The sequence below is a fragment of the Dipteris shenzhenensis genome, chromosome 27 (assembly GCF_047967505.1).
Source record: "Dipteris shenzhenensis isolate YYH24624 ecotype China chromosome 27, Dip_SZ_1.0, whole genome shotgun sequence".
Classification (NCBI taxonomy): Eukaryota; Viridiplantae; Streptophyta; class Polypodiopsida; order Gleicheniales; family Dipteridaceae; genus Dipteris; species Dipteris shenzhenensis.
In genome coordinates this window covers 36921578-36929903 of record NC_141622.1, presented here as the reverse complement: position 1 = coordinate 36929903, position 8326 = coordinate 36921578, and positions in this window count along the sequence as shown.

The window sequence follows — 8326 nt, the reverse complement described above, 5'->3', positions numbered from 1 at the left end:
TACCTGATCCTTTGTGTTGACATAAACTAGATCAATAAAACCTACTAGAACCTTCTCCTGCACATAGAGATAATGCACCTCAATGTGCTTTGTTCTAAAACACAGTATTAGATCAAGTGGGACAAAAGTTGCATTTTGGGAATTTCGAAATTGGGTGGATTTCATTCAAATTGGGAAAGGCTTCATTAAATTTGGGAAATTTTCCATTGATTGTGGGAATTTTACCAATATTGAATAAGCTAGTATTTGGAATTCCAATGATTATGAAAAACTTCATTGGTTGTGAAACAGTTCATTGCATATAAAAATCGGAACAAAGCATTTGTGGCAGAGCTTGAAAATCATGTATTTGATGGTGTTAATAAACACCGGCTAGGGACAACATGTATATTTTACTTGAGGTGTTAATAAACACCAGTTGGTGGTGTTAACAAACACCATGCATAGTGAGTTCCACTAGAAACAAAGCAGTTGTTGGTGAAGGTCAACTTCTGAAAATTGTCATATTAATAATATGCAAATACCCATTGACAAGATAACAACAATTGAGAAACATCACATGAGAACACACCTTACAATGGAAGTTTGGGAGATTAAGAGGGAGAAAATCGACATCATTTTCTATGCTCTGATACCAAGCAAGTCTCCTGTGCTTTGATACATATGCTCTGTGGAATCTTGATCTTCTTGGGTCTATTTATGGATTTTGATGTCCATGACCAGACAATTGCATCAATACACTCCCATACCTATGGATCCAACCTATTCTCTACCCAATACTTGTTCCAGCAATCAACATAGGCATCTGCATCACTGAGCCCCTTTCTCTTAACTGATGGTGCCCAGTACTGAACTAATAATTTCTTGAAATTAGGAGAAGCAGCATCCATCTCGGCACTTGATATGGCAACCCCAAGCCATATGGGGTATATAGGATCTGATGGCCTCACCAAGACGAAGTCACCTTGCTTAACATCCACCATTGGTCTAAACTCTTCCCTCGGCTTACCTTTTAAAGGCCCACAATAGTGATCATTCCATTCCTCATAGCCTTGGAAATCATTAATGCAAGCATCTATATCATCCTCCTCATTAGGAGATTGTGTTCTTGGCCAAAACTCTCTGTACACTCCTATCTCTGAGATGTTTTTCTGTTCGAGCTCACCGATCATGGTTTTCCAATAGTCTATCACTGGCCTAATGTAGGACTCATAGGATGCATTCTTTCCACTTCCACATCTCTCCCAAAACTTAATGTAATCCTTTATCCCTGATATTACTTGCAAGTGATCTCTCACAAATGTAGCCATTGGCAGTATATCTAGACAACCTGTTGGCAACAATGATTGACCCTCGCTATCTTTCTTCCATAGCTCAATTCCCCCTTTAATGGGCATCCAATTTGGTGATTTTGGATGCACCTTGTACTACATCATTGGTCTGTCACCTTGCATGTAAAATCGAAATTGTAATGGCTTTGCATGTCCAACTAGCATTTCTTGCCCATCACATAGGTAGCCATCCACATAATCCTTGAAGTTAGGAACCCGTGTAAGAACAAATGGTTCCAGTGAAGATGATGTACATTTTTTGAATGTATCCATCAAATGCGGGAAAGTGAATGTTTGTCCCACCCGCAAGCTCTCAGAAAACCTGTTGAACATTGCATCAATGTCCTCATGTGTGTGCCCTACCATCAAGAAGCCCAATTGAACTGTCTTGAAAATGCCCCTTGCTACAAGAAGAGAAAGGTATGCAAACAAGTATCTATTTTTGTTCTCAGACCCACAATTATCTAGTTAGAGTAGCAAGTTCTCTGGCAACTTTTGGAATGGTGGCTCAATAGCAACACTCCCCTATAAAGAGGGTGGGTTTTCTCTTGTATTTGACGGAAAAAAATTCATACATGTATCTGTAGCCCTTGCAATGGAAGTTGTCATGGCCTTCGTGACAGACTTCAGGTCACTTTCCAATACAGTTTCTAGATTTGCATTTGTGATTGTGACATCTACATTTTCAAACAAGCTAGCTCCACTTGTGGAAACATGTGCACCTTTAAAACTATAATGGGAGTCCAAAGCGTTTCTTGAACATAGAGCATTCAAAAGGCGAGCATTGCTTCTAGGAATCCCATTGGTAGCAAGGTCTCCAAGGTCATGCATATCCATCCTCTCAACGTTGTGCAAACAAATTGAGAGCGATCCAATCGTCAAGTTGGGATCAGATGGCCACAAACCATTGAGGGTGAAGTGTCCATAATGATCGTTTCCATGCCCATGGGTAATCATTCCAATGAGTGAAACCTATAATTGCCATGCAGAATCGGTTTCCTTGGACCTCACCCGAAGTCTTGGAATTGCCGTCTTTTTTTGGTCCATCTTATCATGGATTATGCATACATACTTTTTTTAATCCATCTCGGAGTACCTACGCCATGCATAGTATAAGTTCCTACAACTTTGTTGCTATATCATATGCATCTTTCTCTCTTCCATCAGTGAATTGTGCTCATCTTGACTTTTTGTGGCTGCCAATTGAGCCTTGATCCGGCTGCACAAGCTACATTTAGAGAATTCACTCGTCTTAACAAAGGCTACATTTTTTAAGTCTGATTTCCAAATCCTGCCAAATGTGGATGTGGATAGGCTCTGATAACCACGTTGATTAAGTGAAGTGTTGACCTCACGTAGGATGTCTATCTTCTTATACACTTTAGGTATCACTTGCTGTGTCTCTCTAGAACCATCCTACATGGTTCTACTCTTGTGAGGCATATGCTCTGTGCTATTATCCACAAAGTGTTGAATGAGAGCCCTTCCCATACCTATGCGCTCCCTGCTCCTCCTCATAATCCCTGAATTGCCATGCACATATCGCTACACACCACTCTCAAATTGCTCCCTGTATCGATAAAATGATGTCCTTGGAATTCCATGCATCTCATACCATGCTCTACAACAGACATCCCGACTGTTTATCCTGAAGTTGTAGCATATCCTCCCTATGTAATCATGATGCCAAGCCATTGACAACACATCATATATAAAGTTTGTACGAGACTCCAAGGAGTTGCCCCAAAAGTTCTTCCTTAGATTCATTAAGAGATCTCGCTCTGCATGTTGGCAACACCTACTCCCACAACAATCGATGGAAGAAACCTGCTGCACTGAATCTAGTGACATTTTGTACATTGGTGTTGGAGGATCTCTTTGTTTAGGCACCCTATTAATGAAAGTGTACCTTCTTTTCTTTGATGTTGGATCATCCCTTTTCAACATTTGATCATTGACCAACTCATCTATACCAGCAACGTGGTCCATGGGCACATATTGTTGCAATGGGCTTCCTTCAAGTAAGGTAATCTGCTTGATGGGCCACTTTACTAGGCTGAGAGAGCTGACATCTTGCATAGAAGACCCTAAGTCACTTCCTCTAATTTTTTCTTTCTTTTCAATACCCACACCAATGCAATCATTACCCAATAGGTCAAAGTTTATAGAGTCTCTCGGGAAAACATATAAGATCACACCTTCCCCCATGGTCTTTGTTTTGCTCTCATCCCATATGACAACCTTTTTCTCTTTCCAAGATTCACGAATGAAATTGTCAGTTTCCAATGAAGCAACTGGCATTGCCTCAACATAAGGTCGCTCAGGCTCACTTGGTGCAGCTTCTTTAGTTATCGCATCATCTAAAGAATCACCAACATGTTTTAGAGAGCCCGTAGGCCACTTGACAATGCTCCAAATTGCCTCACCAACAAGCACTGCATCCATAGTGGGAAATGGCAAGAGCATTTCACTATTGATAGACTTCTCCACTATCACCGATACATTTTTTGTCCCAATCTTCACACCACTACAGTAGGCCTTCGGATCTATTGCACACACTCCACCAATTCCAACCACTTCATTCCCCACCATCATCATGACCTTGTCCCCGCTTCTGATAGCCATCCCCTGTCATTACGATTATGGAGAATTAATTATGAACAAATTAGGACCAAAGAATTTCATAAGACCATCAAACATGTCCTTCCAGAGGGGAAGAATGGCATTGGTGCAAATCTCTAGAATTCATGAATGAGCCTATACAAAATTTTCATGAAAGCATGAATTATTTCCCTAAAAATTTTAGCAATTTGATAAAACTTTTTCTAAAGCATGAATTATTTTCGCCACCGTCATGACCTGATTCTGTGAAGATAGTGGGAGAGAGGGAAGGAGTCTCACTTGTGGCTTTCTCACATAAACAATTGGGGGAATACACACAAAGGTGGAGGCTGAAAACAGTTTTCCTCTTCTTACTTGTGAAAGCCAAAAGAACTCTCATACAAAGAAATAGAAGAACCCTATATGTGGGTCTCAAAACCAAACTCAACTAACTAAGGTGGCATACTAACTAAGCCACGAACTAGTGTAGATAAGGATAGCTGTCATCCAGCTATTATTCGTGGGCGGTGTACCAACCGCATCTCCAGCTAACAAGTCGGTGACATAAGTACACAACAGTCACCCTGGCATATCTCGAGTGGAGCTCGATATCTCAACACTCCCCCTCGAGCTCAATCCCAAATCCTGCACACCAAGCAGGTCTCTGAACTTGCGTAGCTTCTCTGCGCCCAATGCTTTCGTGAATATGTCAGCTACCTGATCCTCTGTGCTGACATAAACTAGATCAATAAGACCTAGTAAAGCCTTCTCCCGCACATAGTGATAATGCACCTCAATGTGCTTTGTTCTAGCATGAAAGACTGGGTTCTTTGCCAAGTGTATACTGCTCATGTTGTCACAATAAATGACAACCAGTCTGATGCATATCATAATGCAATGCATCACTAAATGGGAGCAATAAATTATCTCTGACGGTCATTGGCACACACTTGTAATAGATTGCCTCAACTAGCCTGGGACTGCTGCTCACCGCCGTGAATGCTGGGAATAAATGTTCCATGCCTTGGACTTGCTACGAGACTTTCCTCTTTCTTGAAACTTCCCCCTGGACTGTGATCTACCCCTTTGAACATTTAAGGCTGCATCCTGCTTGTTGCCTTCCATTGACTTTCGTCTAATCTCCTCTGCCACAAGCTACCAACCACATCATCAAAGTTCAATACACCCCTGTACTCAGCCTCTGTGCTCGACAAGGCAACTGTAGGCTATTTCTTGCTGCTCCAAGTGACTGCAGCACTCCCAAAAGAGAACATATATCCACTGGTAGATCGTCTATCAGAAATACTACCAGCCCAATCAGCATCAGTGTATCCATGCAACTGTATCTGAACCCCAGCCTCATAAAATAGTCCATACTGCAATGTGGACTTCACATACCTGAGTATGCGTCTAGCCGCATCCAATGCGGTTTCCTTGGAGCCTGCATAAACTGACTTACCAACCCAACAGCATAGCTCAAATCTGACGTGGTAATAGTCATGTAAATCAAACTTCCTACTATGCGTCTGTACATAGTAGGGTCTTCCAGAAGCTCACTTGCATCTGTGCTCAGCTTCACATTCTGCTCCAAAGGAACTGAAATAGGCTTACAGCCTGTCATCCCATATTTGGACAGCATGTCCAATCCATACTACCTCTGCAACTGCTGTATTCCACTTGGTGATCTAATCACCTCAATGCCCAAGAAATAACGCAGCTCTCCCAAATCCTTCATCTCAAACTTCTGCCTCAATAGCATTTTCACATGAAGGATATCTTCATCACTATCACCTGTGATGATCAAATCATCAACATAAATGACCAGCAGCATAATCCCTTTCTCTGTTTTTCTCACATAGAGTGAGAAATCTGCCTTGGAAATCTGAAAGCCAATAGTGACAAGATACTGTCCTATCTTGTCAGACCATGCTCTAGGTGCTTGCTTCAAGCCATACAAGGCTTTCTTCAACCTGCAAACAAACTCAGGATGAGTAGCATGAACATAACCTGCTGGCTGCTCCATAAAGACCTCTTCTTGCAAATCACCATGCAAGAAGGCATTCTTTACATCCATCTGATGTAAAGACCATCCCTCTGATGCAGCCATAGCAATGGCTTCTCTTACGGTTGCCATCCTTGCAACCGGGCTGAAAGTTTCTTCATAATCAATGCCATATGTCTGTGCATACCCCTTGACAACTAATCTTGCCTTGTACTTTTTTACAGAACCATCTGTATTGTGCTTGATCTTATAAACCCACTTACAACCAATTCCCATGTAGCATTAGCATCCAAGGCATCCATTTCTTCATCCATGGCTTTCTCCCATTTTTCATTTCCCATGGCTTGCTCAAAAGAAGTGGGCTCTGGTTCCTGTATCACTTTGACCATATAGGCATAGTGAATGGCTGTAAATCCATCATATTTCAGCCTATCCATAGGATACCTAACCCTTGTAGACCTGTGCAAAATAGGCTCACTTCCAGGTGCTCGCAAAACATCCCTGGTCTTCCTTACTCCAGGTGTAACAACAGAACAACTCATCATCAATGCTCTGTTCTAGCCACTGGATTCACCATCCACAGAAGAGTGACCTGCATTCACATCAAACATGGGCTGATCTACCTTCTCTTTTCCTTTTCGTGATACCTGCGTACCACTCTCTGAGGAGATTCTCCTGATCTCAATCTGCCTGTCCATGGCGAAGTATGTGAACCACTGCTAGAGGACACTGCAGGTCCACTGATATTTTGTGATTGCTGCTGTGAATTTTGTGCAGCATTACCATTTTGTGCATCTACATCAATCATCACATTTATTGGTTTATACCAGCTGCTCATCTCATCAAAAACAACATCTCTGCTCACTGTGAACTTACGTGTAGAAGGGTTATAGCATCTATACCCTTCCTGCTGCAGAGAATAACCAATAAAGATGCACTTCTTAGCCTTTGGATCCAACTTGGACCTCAACTCATCTGGCACATGGACATAGGCAATGCAACCAAAAATCTTCAAATGATAAATATATGGTTTCCACCAGTATACATCTCCTCTGGCGTCATGCCATGTATTGCTGCAGTGGGAGTCCTGTTCATTATATAGATTGTTGTAGCAACTGCTTCAGCCCAATAATCTGGTACATCTTTTTCATTTAGCATAGCCCGAGATACCTCTCCAATATGCCTGTTTTTTCTTTCTGCAATTCCATTTTTCTATGGGGTATGACTGCATGAATATTGCTGCTTTATACCATTCTCCTGCAAGAACCTCGCAAACTCATTTGAGAGGTACTCTCCCCTCCATCTGACCTTAGGCATTTTATTTGCAAGCCTGTTTCTTTTTCAACCATAGCTTTGAAAGCTTTGAAGTGCCCAAACACTTCACTTTTCTTTTTCATAAAATACACCCACAGTTTTTTGCTAAAGTCATCAATAAATGTGACAAAATAGTGACAGCCTCCAATAGATGCAGCTTTTGTAGTCCACACATCAGAGTGGATTAATTCCAATGGCTTTTTACTCTCTTGAACATGCCTAGGAAAAGGTTTCCTTGCCTGTTTCCCAAATTGACAGGCTTCACAAACCTTGTGCATTTCTGCAACCTTGAATTTAGACAATCCTGCAACAATATTTTGGGCTTGCATTGATTTAAGTCGCTGTATATTAACATGACCAATGCGTTTGTGCCAGATATCAATATCTGCAACTACACCGGTCCCATGTGCAAACATTGCTGCACTCAATTCAGGCATGTCTGCATCCAACGTAAACATCCTGCCCTTCTTCTTTCCTTTTGCTATCAAGCGACCGTTATTTTTCATATCCTCAATAAAGCATCCATGAGGATTAAATCTAACCTGCAAGCCCTGCTCAACCATTTGACCAACAGTAACTAGGTTCTTGGTGATGTTCGGGACATGAAATACATCAGACAAGTATTTCTTTTTCCCATCCTGCATAGACAAAGGAATTTTGCCAATCTGCACAATAGGATGTGCAGTATCATCACCAGTCTCCACAAATCCTGGTTTTTCCATTTTTCTTGCATCCTGCATCCATTCAGCGTGACCTGTCATGTGGTTTGATGCACCCGAGTCAACATACCACACATCATTGCTTTCTTCTGCACTTGTTACAGAATTTGTCATATGCTGCACCATAAACAAATGCTGATTTCTGTCATCACCCTGTCTACTAGAGGATGCATAATTGCCTTGCTGCAATTTTCCATTCATAATGTCATTCTGCTTTTTATAGCAGTCCTTAGCCATATGACCCATTTTGCCACAATAGTAGCATTCAATATTGCTGTTTGCATTTTGACCTCTCTGCCATCCACCACGGCCTCTTTGGCTCCCCCTGCCTCTAGAGTTACCACGTCCTCCTGCATAGG